Here is a 13,406-nt window from a genome sequence, read left to right on the forward strand (position 1 = left end):
AGAAGAAAATAAGATCATTTTAAAATAAGGAAAGAATTAGGTCATAAAATTAATTGAAAAGAAAATAAATAGAGAAAAATAGAATAACAGCAAATGTCCACTAACATTATTAGCAAATATTAAATAAAATTATGCAATAAACACAATATGACAGTACTTTTAGAAATAAATAAAATACCAGATTCTGCCAATGATACCAATAGAAGAAAAAAGTCAACATATCTCCAAATAAATATGACTTTTAAAAATCACAAATAAAATGTAGAACTTGACACTTCATAAGAAAAAGATCATCAAGTAGGATTTACTTCAGGAGTGGAAAAAGGATCAATACTACATAATTTATTGTTATAATACATTAAAGCATTAAGTCAAGAAAAACAAAATCATGAGCACCTGGGTGAGCATCTGACTCTTGGTTTTGGCTCGGGTCATGACCTCATGATTTTGTGAGTTCGAGTTCCCCCATCAGGCTCTGTACTGGCAACTCAGAGCCTGCTTGGGATTTCTCTCTCTCTCTCTCTTTGCCCCTCCCCCACTCTCTCTGTCTCTCTCAAAATAAATAAATAAACTAAAAATATTTTTAAAAATAAAAACAATCATAATTTTTGAACAAGGCACTAAACATATTCAATAGTCTCACAATTCTTGAAAACACCAATGGTATTATTAAAAAATAGTCACCATAATACACTTCAAATGGTTAAACCCAAAGAAGACTGCTATTAAATGTGGAAAAAAATAATAATGATGTCCTTTTTAGAATGCTTCCTTTGTTCTGTGCTGGAAGACATGACACAAAGCTAAGAGCTATAAATGCAAGACATTTAAATAAATGCAAAATGACATCATATGAAAATTTTATACAATTATTTATTATAAGAGAAAAATACAAAATCAATAGCATGCTTATATGCAGGTAATAGAAAATGCGGAAATAAAATTGTGTAAATAAATTTTATTTATTGTTGTAACAAAAATAGGATGGCAAGGACGTATTTTAATAAAATGCATTTAACATATGAATAACATTACAAATATTTTTGAGATATATAAAGGACATATATGGAAGACTAAATATTTTACAGTTATTACCAAATTAATGCATAATTTAATGCCATCCAAACAAAAAACAACTGTAAATCAAGGTAATTTAACAAAAAATATTGTAAACTTCTCCCAGAAGAATAATCAAGTAAGAAAAACACAGAATTTTTTAAAACAACAATTAGAGGAAGAGATAAGTCTTCCCATATAGGAAGCTTATTATAAAACTGTAACAGTTGGGGCACCTGGGTGGCTCAGTTGGTTAAGCGCCTAACCCTCGGTTTCAGCTCGGGTTATGATCTCACAGTTTGTGAGCCCACATGGGGCTCTGTGCTGAGGGTGCGGAGCCTGTTTGGGATTCTCTCCCTCCCTCTCTCTCTGCCTCTCCCCTGCTTACTTGCTCTTGCTCTCTCTTTCTCTCAAACTAAATAAATAAGCTTAAAAAATATATTTATAAAGCTGTAACAATTAAAGTAGCACAGAACTGACACAGACATGGAAAGACCCTGCTCAACAGACAAAAAAAGATATCTCGAATCAATGAGTGACTCTCCTGGGAACGCTAGGCTGGTAGGTAACAGTGCAGCTGGAGATGGAATTGACTTTCAACCTTCATTTCACACTTTTCATCACTAATAACTTGTAACAGACATGCAGTATGTGCAAGAATTAAATCTTTGTTAATTTAAGCCCCTGAGTTTTAGGCCATGTTTGTTAGCACAGCATAATGTAGCCTATCCAAACCAAAAGTCATACTCCAAGATACAGTTTTTCCTGTAGAGTTTATTATTGACTCATAACACAAGCATAGATTTGAAATATCCTTACCTGTCTTAAGTAACAGGGGCTTCAGTGTCTTATGGAACTAGGGTGCAAAATTCTATGCTGCCAGTAGGTGTCATGATCCACACTACGCAGTGCAGACTAAAAAACAAAAAAAGCAAAAAAACAAAAACCAATAAACAAAAAAGAAAACAAACAAACAAACAAACAAAAAAAAACACAGGCGCATAAGATTTACTGTGAGTTGGGTACCAAAAATAGGAAAATAAAATAAATATGTCTGTTCATCAGGAGTTAACTCCAAGTAATAATATTTTTTTTAATTGGTTCTCTATTTTATTAGTTGTACGATTTTTTTAAATTTTCTGTGTTGGCTGATTTTAATACAAAAATTTGAAAACATAATGTTTCAGTGTCAATGTTTTATTGTCACACTGAACTTGATAACTGATAAGAGATTATTGAAGCCATCCTAAAATCATTTGAGTAATGCATGCACAGTGTTCTAAAAGCTTTTGTACTTGTACAGATAGCTATAACCCATTAACAATAACTTCTATTACAAACAACCAGACTAAAATCCTTTTCTCTCTCCTCCAAACAGTGACTCATTGGCAAAGGAAGCCTACCAAGGATTCCGGGGGCCTTGCTTGTCTCTGACTCTGTATTGTGCCATGCATGTTCATATCTTTGCTGAACACTTGTCAAGGAGCCAGTCAGTGTGGGTCTGATATAGTAAATAAAAAGCAATAATGGTGGAAACAGAATGGGTAGTTCACAGTCTGAATAGTGTCCATAATAAACAGCTGTGAACCTGCTTTATGAGAGTAGACTCTACCCTGGAGGCATATTCAGGATACAAACGTACCCTTCTACTTTACAAAATTAGATGCTGCCCTTGGGAAAACTTCCTGAAGACCACTGCTCTACACCAATTATCATCAGCTTTATCTGTCTGAAGGTAAAGTAGCTGGAAAGTTGTTCCTTCTCAAATACATGTTTTTCCTTTAATCTGATGTGTTTGTCTAAGGGCCTATTGGTGTTTTGTGGTGATAGATGCCATAGAAACATTTTGTGTTTTGGCCTAATTGGATGACCTTGGTTTCCAGACCTGTCAGCTTGACAATTTTTACAAGTGGTAAGTTCGAGTGAAATAAAATTTCTAAAATTAAAGATAAATTTGGCAAAAAAGCACAAAAATGAGATGACAAGTAGCCTTAAAGTTCTGAAGAATTTGTTCTAAACTATGAGCACCTCCTAATGGCTGGCTCATAGAGCCTGGCCACACTACACCCGTTTGAGGATTAGACTTTTAAAGAAAGCATAGAAAAAGTCAGCAGTGTGAATAACTAAGTATCTTTTTGTTCTTTCCTCTCCACCTACTCCCTCCTTACTGCCTTTTTTATTCACTGTTTTGTTTTTAAGATATTATAAGCTGACTCAGATATATACAGATTTTTAAAAATAGCATCAGTCACACAGAGCTAAGAAAGTATATTTGCTATGAATTTGACTCAAAGGAGGACAAAGAAAAATGTTTAGGGAAGAAAACTGTGGTCAATAGCAAATATTTTTAAATGAAAACAGGAATTGGGAAACTGGTAACTAAGGATACAAAACATTTATTTTCATATTTGAAAAATACCATAAAGATTTTAAGAATTTGATTTCTGGAAAAACTAGTAATTATGATATTGGTTGTTTAAAATAAATGCAACATTTTGGAGGACCACACATGAGTTTTTTGCTGTTAGTGAAGACTTTTTTTAATGCAGGGGTTTTTTCTTTTTAATGTTAACTTTGGAAAACTATAAATAGCAATTGTTTTTTTACTTTAATTTTGGTAATAATCCGATTTTGCCATATTGATTATAGGAGATGCCATCAGCAATTTAAACTTTAGGACTTAAAGAGGAATGCAAAGTGATTTCTTAATGGTGTACAACATGCAAGCAACTAGGTTGATTTTGTGATTCTTTTTGGGTTTTTGTTGTTGTTGTTGTTGTTGTTTCAGTTTATTTATTTTGAGGGAGAGAGCACGCACAGATGGGGAGGGGCAGAGAGAGAGAGGGAGACAGAGAATCCCAAGCAGGCTCCATGCTCTCAGCGCAGAGCCCGATGTGGGGCTCGAACTCGCAAACCATGAGATCATGACCTGTGCTGAAGTCAGATGTTTAACCAGCTGAGCCACCCAGGAGACCCTGATTTTGTGCTTCTTAAAAACAAAACAAACAAACCAAAAAACGTGTACTACATGGAATGCCTTTAGGATTTTAGCCAGATTCTAGGGTTATCTTTTCTAGGTTCTGCTGAACAAACTGAAGAATTTCCTGCTTATTCAGATCCAAGCAGGTTGCTTTCCTTCAGGCAGGAGCTATCTCAATTCATCATCTATTCATTGCTAACTTTTGCCAGGCATGTTGAGTTTGAAACTCTCACTGGAGGCTTCAAGTGTCCGTGTTCCTGCTCACCATGGTTCTCCCCCGCTGCCAGCCTGTCACCACCCCTTCGTTTCTTTTCCTACAAATTCTGGAGTCTGTGCAGAGCAGCTCTGACGTCTTCCTGTCCTCTGTAGAGCTAAGAGTAAAAGAAAAAGATTTGCAGGATCTGTGTTATATTTTGTTTCACTCTCAGATAAGTGATCCAATTTGGACACAAGCTTTTTAAAAGTCCCTTATTTTTTTTTAAAGAGAAAGTATTTTCTTAATAATTAAAAATAGGCTTTTTCCTCTTCTATGTTGCTACTAGTGAGTGGTAAGCTACCCAATTTTACTAGAAGATACACTGGATATTCTAAGCAGAAGAAATACATTTTTTAGAACCGATTCTCTGGAAATATAACTTCTGATGAAATGGTAAACAATTTCTACACAGCTGTTTAATGGATGTAAATATATCCCTTTTAACTCCAAGCTTGAAATCATCATGTGTATAAAATCTTTATAAGTCACTATAAGGTGAAGTGGTGACACATTGTTGAACAATAAGGTTATGAAATTCAACCTCATTAGACTTCAGATGAATAATAGAAGGTTCACACTAAGGGAAAGGCAAGAGGAATTAAATATTCAATCAATGATTCTCAACAGCAGGAACATTAGGGAGGATAGTAGTGATGGGCTTCCCCACTAGGAACTTGTCACAATATTTGGGGCAAGGGCACATATTGATTCACATACATTTATAGGATGCTCTTTTCATTCCAAAAAATGATGCTTTTTCTAGGACATTTTAGTACACACATCCTGTGTGACAACAGCATCCAAAAAAAAAGGTTGAAATCATTGTGGCAGATCCCTTAGTTACTGAAGTCTGTTTTTCTCAACTACTCCAGATTTGAGGTTTGGATTACCAATATTGTAAATGTATATTTCATTAGTCTATTGGAAATACTATTCCATCCATATTATATGGATAAGTACTGCATTCTGGATTGTTTTAGCTAGTGCAAACACAAGTGAACACATGAGGGTGAATACACACCTGTGGATTGCTTCAACAGAACGTGGGACAAACTTAAGAATGGTTTTCATAACTATTATTTATATTATGTTGAGGATAGAGGATTTAGAAGGGTTTTGTTTGTTGTTTGTTTGTTTTAAGCTGCAAACTATAGGTGTTAAAACAGTGAAGTGGGACTAGGTAATATGTGAAGGAAACACTATTTCTCCCAGAACATGGAGAATAACAGGACAGTGGGGAGTGGTGGTGGTGGGGGTTCTTCATGAACTTCAGTAAAGGCTAGATCACAATGGTATCCTAAGCTGCTTCCACGGATAACTTGGGGACTGATGTGTATATATCAGTCAGGGAAAAAGTATCAGCAGGCATCCAGCCTCCAGATAATCACCTAGGGCTTCTTCCTACCTCTGTCAAGGAATAAGTCACAGATAAATCTAGAAAGAGAAAAATAAGGTCAAGCCACCAGCAGAGTGCAGTGTGGCTTGAGCCTGTCTCAGCTGGGGAGTCCCTTTAAATACTTCTCCAGGGCAGAAACTAGTTCCAGGACCCATACCGGCATAGGCATGTACTGTAAGGGGGGTGGGGGGGTGGGGGGGTGGTAATGACTCCTATTTCATCAGAGTGTGAGAAGACAGTGGTTAGGAGACTTTGTGTTTTTTTTTTTGTTTTGTTTTGTTTTTGTTTTTTTATTTTTGGGACAGAGAGAGACAGAGCATGAACGGGGGAGGGGCAGAGAGAGAGGGAGACACAGAATCGGAAACAGGCTCCAGGCTCCGAGCCATCAGCCCAGAGCCTGACGCGGGGCTCGAACTCACGGACCGCGAGATCGTGACCTGGCTGAAGTCGGACGCTTAACGGACTGCGCCACCCAGGCGCCCCCAGGAGACTTTGGTTCTAAGAAGGTTCTTGACATCTTAGAAACAGTCTGTGAACCCATCACCGAAACAAAGTGCAGGCCGGGTAGAATGGCTTAAGGAAAACTGGGAGGATCGAGTGAAATTCTGCACACTGAACATAATCCACTTCCCCAAGAAAGCCTCTGACATGAAAGACAGAGACAAAAATAAACACTGCAAGAAAAGCAACAGAGAGTAAACTGAGATAATTCAGGAAATGGAAGAAAACTTTTAAAGTAGTATGGAAAGATAAGAGAAGCTCTTACATTTATGAAACAAGAGCAAGTTTCTATAAAAGAAACTATCAGAGAACAAACAAAAACTCTTGGAAATCAAAAATATGACCAAATATTCAACAGAAAGTCTGGAAGGAAAGCTAAAGAAATCTGCCAGAAAATGTATATAAAAGAGAGAGAATGAAGGGGGTAGGGAACAGAGAAAAATGAGAGAGATAAGAAAATTAAGGATCCATCTGTGAGGTTCTACATCCAGAAAATAAAAAAAATTAAAGAAGCTAACTTATATCTTCTACTATCTCACTAACATATGGGTAGGGTTTATTTTGAATTAAAAAAAAAAGGCTATAGCCTTTTTGGTAATTATAACTACCAAAAGCCATTTTACATAATTTCCAACTTTATAAAAACAACTCAAGAGGGAGAATTTTTGAAGTATAATAGGTTTTTAATATTTCTTGATGTAACAATTTGAGAACTGGGAATAGCAGCACACATCCCCACCAGCAAGCATCTCAGAGTGACACTTTCTTACTGCTGATGATGACGTGGCCTTATCTAGAGGTGTGCAAATTCTGGGAGAGAATTCTGAACCGCCCTGGATGATTGTTACTTATCAGTTGTCCTGTTATGTGGACCTTCCTGTCAGTTTTGGATGCTACAAGGCTCTCCCACACTCTTGTCCAAATTCCATGTTCTCTCTCTCTCACTCTTTCTCTCTCTCTCTTTTTTTTTGGTATGACTCACTTCGAAAACTGAACAAACATTTATTGATCAATTACTAGGATTAAGATCTTGCCCCTAGCCTGTAGTTTAGCCATAGTTAACATTCTGTCTACATCATAAGCCCCTTCTCTCATGACAGAGCACAAACTTCAGATGCTTTGGTTCTTTCCTTCTTCTGATGTCCAGCTGTGCTCATTTGTTCCTGCCAGCTGCTCACCCCTTTCCTCATAGTCCTGAGGACCAGAATCCTTGAAGAACTCTTCCTTCACCTGAAGTCATTTCAGGTTCTAGTAGGCCTCAAAGGGTTTGAAATTTCATATGGTTTGGATAACACAAATACATGTTTATTATTGGCTGGCCAGCTACTTTAGAAGTGAGAATATTCCCATCTCCCACAAATAGATTTTCTAAAAAGCTTCTCAAGGATGATTCAAAATAATAGACCTCCCAGAAAGAAAATGCTTATTTATGATAATCACTCAGATCTTTTGAGCTATGGAAAGGATGAATCACAGCGACATACAGTGTAAATTCTGTAATAAATGGGACTATTGTTGATTTTTTACGTTCACTGTTTAAATGGATAACTTGGACTGTATCTTCCCAGATTGTATTGTAATATAAGAAATCCTCTATGAATGATTATGGTGTGTTTAACTGAATATAATTTTCTCAAGTATCTATGGATGAGCATGTGTTGGGCTTTGTAATAGGCAGATAAATATATTATTTTTTAAACTTGTGGGTGAGTCCAGGGGAAAAAAGGAGGATGATTTAATAAGCACAAGGCAGCTTGTTGGTTGTGCCACATCATTAAAATGTGACTTAACTTGGGGCGCCTGGGTGGCTCAGTCGGTTAAGTGGCTTGACTTCAGCTCAGGTCATGATCTCACAGCTTTGTGATTCTGTGTCTCCTTCTCTGCCCCTCCCCCGCTCATGCTCTGTCTCTCTCTCAAAAATAAATAAACATTAAAAAAAATGTGACTTAACTTTAGGTACCAAATAATCATTCCTCTTGTGATAGCTGAATCCACAGCCTTAAAGAGTACCACATATTTATCTAAAACTTCTCTCTAAAGAACTAAATAGGCTTTACTGACATTATTTTCTTAGACCACTCAGCATTTTGTGAGGAAAGTGGAACTATTTAGGTTGTATAGGTAAGAAAATATGTAAAGACATTAAGTGGCATGTTTAAGATTATCCAGCCAGCCATAGATCTAGGAAGAGAACAATGATCTCCTGAGTCCAAAAAATACTTTATCAACTGCCTTGAATTTCACTGGAGGAAAGGGCACAGAGTCAGTATAAGTTCAGATACTAAATATGTTTTAGTATCCTCTAAACCCTGACAGTTATATTTTGGAACCTTCCAGAAGGAAGATCTTTGCTTTTAAAAGGACACAAGGGCAAAGGTTTGGCACAACCAATGTTACCAAAGTCTTCAGCATGATTTGTTTTATTTTCTGCAGAAACGTTTATCTTGAGAAATAGGCCTTCTGATTCTGAAGTAATCCCAAGTGCTGCTGTTATCCCATAACTACCTCTGCTTCCCAAGCAGAAGGTGGATTTCTTGAATGTCATGCAAATTATATTTTCTCAAATACAGCTGATGTTCAAGCAGGGCTCTGAAATCAACTGTGAAATCTTGACTCTGGGAACACACAGAAAGTGGTTCGAGAAATGACAAATCAGGTTCTCTGGAGAAAGGTTCTAAGCAAAGTAAGTTTTAGTCCCGGTCTTGCTATTAACAATTGATGAGACAATTAAAAAATGAGTTTGTTTTCCTATATAAAATCAATACATTAATATTTAAGATAGTTTCCTACTAATACTTTAATATTCTTAATGTTTTTATGCACCTTTTAAAGCCACCAAAGATTTATTACTTTTGTCAGTCTGTAGAATATTTATTCAGCCATTATTATCTACATTAGAGATTTTGTGTTGCTTTGTAAAATCTGAGCCTCCCCAAAAGCCTTATTTGTTTGTTTTCATTGCAAACAGTACTGCAGGAGGTGAGAGGAACATTCACTGAGTAACTCCATGCCAAATCCTCAATGGAAATAAGGCTATGTAATACACACATACATAAAATGTCAATGCCTTACTATGTTCCACTGTGTTCATATCAGGCTTTCTTAAGAAATACTGATATATTATCCACATTTTAGAGATCATGAAAAAGACCCTTAGAAATGTTGAGAAACTCAACCAAGTTCATAGAGCTAGATCCCCCTGAATTCAAAATCATAATCTGTTTATTATGCCCTTTTACCTTCCAGAAGGGATTCTTCTGGGGGACGGAGGGGTGCTCCTTGTAATATAAAGGCTGCTTGTGAATTGCTTCCCTGGTCATGGAAATTTATCACTCCCTTATTCACTTACTTGACCATAAGTGCTTCAAGTTACTTACTTGGTTATATTTTCCATGGAAACATTGAGTTTGATTTTCAAATACTAAAAGCACAAAAACCCCAAAAACCTAAAAAAGAAAAGAAAAAAATAAAAAATTAAAATTTTAAATAAAGGAAAGAAAGGGAAATAATATCCCCCAAATAAGAGTAGGTTAAAAAAAATAAAGCCGGGTTTTTCTTCTAGTATTGGGACAGATCGCAACTTCCCTGGTAGAGTGCCAAATGAACAGCCAGCTTGTACTCAGCAGCCAGGTTGTATGAAAGATATGAATCTTGAAACGCCAGAATCACACTAAATATGGTGAGATGATCACACTGAAAAAGGCACCGGAGAACTGAGACCCGCAGAGAGAAAAGCAGTTATGTGCCCCATGTTACATACACTGCAAAGAACAAAATATCTAAGAGAAATAAAGGACAAATCCCCAGCCTCATTAAATTTTCTTTTTCTTGTTTTTGTTAAACCTTCCTCTCATTTCATATCATTGACTTTTCTAAAGTTAAAAGGGACTGTTGAGATTAATGTAAAGAGCTTACGTAGGACAGGGAGTAAGAGAACCTGTGTCTCATTGGGGTTCCCTACTTGCCAGTGGGTAGCCTTGTGAACCTCTTTAAGCTTCAGTGTTCCTAGAAAATAAGGGGGTTGCATAGATCGTCTTTAACTTTAATTAAAACATTCCATAACTCTATAAAACGGGCATTACCCAGGCAAGGTCAGCTTTAATATACTAAAGCTAATTGGGGAGAAACTTGCAACGTGCAGGACATTTCCTAAGGGATAAGGGTCAATCCTAGCTTGCAAAGGAGGTTGAGAGAAGGAGGAAAAGTGAAGGAGTGCCTTCATTCAGTATCTGGGAAGGACCTTTGCAGGGTAAAGACAAGTGTTTGGGCATTTGGGAAGAGAGGCTGTATGTGGGGGGCTGCAGGCAGACTACTACTATTTGTGGTTTGTTTCCAAAGTGAGGACCCTTTTATACGAAAACACTGGCATGATGTATTTGTAGGTTTAGCATCTCCAGTTTGAGAAAATACACCAGAACAAAAAATTGTTACGATTTACTTTGAAATAAAATTTTAAAACTGAATCATCATCATGATATCTATCTATCTATCTATCTATCTATCTATCTATCTATGAAGACTGGCTACGGATGCAGGACACATGGTTTATTCAGCCTGTCCATGATGCTTGGTGCACATATTTATTTGCAGACTTCTTGTAGTAAATCAGCAGCAGCCCATGGACCAGAAATCAAGGGATTAGACTGATTTTTAATATATGAACTCAGACTTAATTTTTGTTATTTTCTTGTCTTCTCCCTTTTTCCCCACCACTTGGCTGTTTCCCTGGGTCACTGCCAAGCCCCCTGCAGCCCTGGAGTTCTTTAGGCTGATGGAAAGTTAGTCTTCTGACTGACAGTGCTGTGATCAGAGGCTGAAAATCTTAAGAGTTCGGTCACCATTTGCCTAGTGAAATGAATGGCCCCATTAGATTATCTTAACTATGGTACAATGGAGGCAAGGATGTGTTGCGTGCCAAAGTCAACACTAGATCTAATTTTATGAACATCAAATGGACGCACAAAGTCTCCAATAACATGATTTTAGACTAGGCTATTCCTTCTTGTGATAAAAGGCTGATTAGCAAGATGTGGCTGACCATGTGATCAAGTTAATCTCAGACAAGATTCCAAAGCAATTCACAACCATTGAAAAAGGAGAGCCATGCAAGTTGGACCAAATTTTTAAAAAATGCTGCAAGTTCTTATCTGTATGATCAAAAAACTATTGGAATCAGAGAATTAGTTAGCTGACAGGCATTCCAAAGCAGATTTTGAAGTCATAGTAAGAGTTTAATTTATAAGGGCATGATGTTTAAAGCTTCTAGCAAATAATACTAACAAGCAATAGAGTTATTCAGGCTGAAATCTGTTCTAACTTTAAAGTAATCAGAACAGCAATAAACATCAATGGCTACTGCTGGGAGTGGGGAGGATGTAAACTAAGGTCTCATGTCCAGGATCAAAGCTTAATTCTTAAGCATGAAGACAGGTTCTATAAATGCCACTTGGTAATACAACAAACAGTATATCCATATTGCTACTGAATGTTTTACTATTATGTACAGTTCCTTGAAATTGGAACTTATAAATATCCTATTGCAAGGAGAACTTTTAGGCCGATTAGCAATGGTGTGACAATAATATTTAGCAAAGAAGAGAAAGAGAAAGAACAAGCCTCACCTTTCATCTTTAAATTGAATTAACATGACCTTCCTTATTCTTTTGAGAGGAAAATCCAGGAAATTTTTTTGAGATCCATTTTAAAAATGGCCTACAATATTATGTTTTAATTAAAATTGAATAAGCTTCCCTATGAATATTAAAAATTTAAAAGCCTAGCCAGCATTTGTACATTATTAAAAGCTGCATCACTCATGTCAAAGAAATTAGTACTTGATTTTTAGAGATCATCATCAAGTTCTTAAATGATCAGTATCCTGAAACTCAAATTCAAATAATGTTAATACTTCAGTTACCCAAAGCAGAGGAATAATGTTCATTAACTGCAACGAAGTTCGACGACCTCCAGAGTATGGAAACGCTTAGATAAAACCGGTATTTTTATTTACCCGTAATAAAAAAAAAAAAAAAAAAAGTTCTGGAAAAATGTATTATCTTGCCCAAATCAGTTACTCCTCACCCCTCCCTCCATTTCACAAATGTTTGTGACCCAAACTTGCAAAGTCTCTCACTTTTTGTGTCCCACTCCAAGTTCATGCCTTACAGAGAGGAAGCAAAACTCCTTTCCTGGGTGCGAACTCTGTAATGTCATTTTGTCTTTTAGATAATCCTATTTTCACAGAGAGTTCTGGCTTTTAGATTGTTTACCCCTTTCTTTCTATTTCTTCTGGTTTTCTTTGTTGATGATGTTGGAAGGTGGTGTAAGCAAGGAAGTCAAACTCCGTGAAAACTGTTTGCTAAAAATTGTGAACAGTACCACCAACGAGTAGAAATATAAAACGGGAGACTTCAAATAAAATAACGCGCACTCTCAAATTCCCAGAGGGAACAAAAGAAAACGAAACAACACACCAACTTGGGCTATTCCATCCAGTGCATCTGCAAAGGTGGGAGAAGTACTAGCGCCGTAGAGAAACTGCGGCCTCCGCCCTCCCCGGCCCGCAGGTGGCTCGTGGCAAGCACCTCAGACAACAATGGCCAGGGTGGGCTCTGCCTGCGTTGCTAGTTTGCTGTGTCTGTCCCTACCCAGAAAAATCATCTATCTCGAAAGAATGACAAAACAGAAAGAGAAGCGTGCTTTCGGCTACCTCGGAGGCATTCCCCCTCCCTTCCTAATCTCTAATTCCTCACCGCGGTCCAACGATGAACCTGCCAACCATCAAGTTCCTGTGCAAGTTATTTTATTTCCCGCAGCCCCTCCACCTGCCAGGGCGGTGTTCCACGCACCCCAGACTTCCCTCCGGCGACCCCCCGCGGGCTGCAGCAGAAACGGGGTGCTTCGGCGGGGCGGGGGCGGACGGCTGCCGTGGATCTGGCCGGCTACAGCCGCAGCTCGGTGGCCTCCGATTGGCCACGACGCGGGCGGGGAAGCTCGGCGGAGGAGGGAGGCGGGGGCGAGGGCGGCGGCGGCGGTGGCGGCGGCAGCGGGCGGGGAGAGGAGAGGAGAAGAGAGAGGGCCGCGCAGCCTGGCAGCGCGTGCGGCGAGCGCGAGGAGAGCGGCGGTGGCGGCTGCGACTCGCGTCGGTCGCGCTCGCTGAGGCCGAGCAGGGTGCGCGGGCGGCGGCGGCGGCGGCGGCGGCGGCGGCGGCGGGGGGT

At 38.3% G+C, this 13,406-nt stretch overlaps 1 long non-coding RNA gene across 1 annotated transcript; it reads right to left on the reverse strand.

The window, feature by feature from the left end:
• Positions 1-638: 638 nt before the first annotated feature.
• Positions 639-13,383, reverse strand: LOC125914720 (uncharacterized). The gene is made up of 4 exons (XR_007455404.1): positions 13,038-13,383; positions 9,567-9,635; positions 4,302-4,407; positions 639-1,971 (listed from the first exon to the last, which is right to left on the reverse strand). It is a non-coding gene; the product is annotated as an uncharacterized LOC125914720 (long non-coding RNA).
• Positions 13,384-13,406: the final 23 nt, after the last annotated feature.

The sequence above is a fragment of the Panthera uncia genome, assembly GCF_023721935.1.
Source record: "Panthera uncia isolate 11264 chromosome D3 unlocalized genomic scaffold, Puncia_PCG_1.0 HiC_scaffold_8, whole genome shotgun sequence".
NCBI lineage: Eukaryota > Metazoa > Chordata > Mammalia > Carnivora > Felidae > Panthera > Panthera uncia.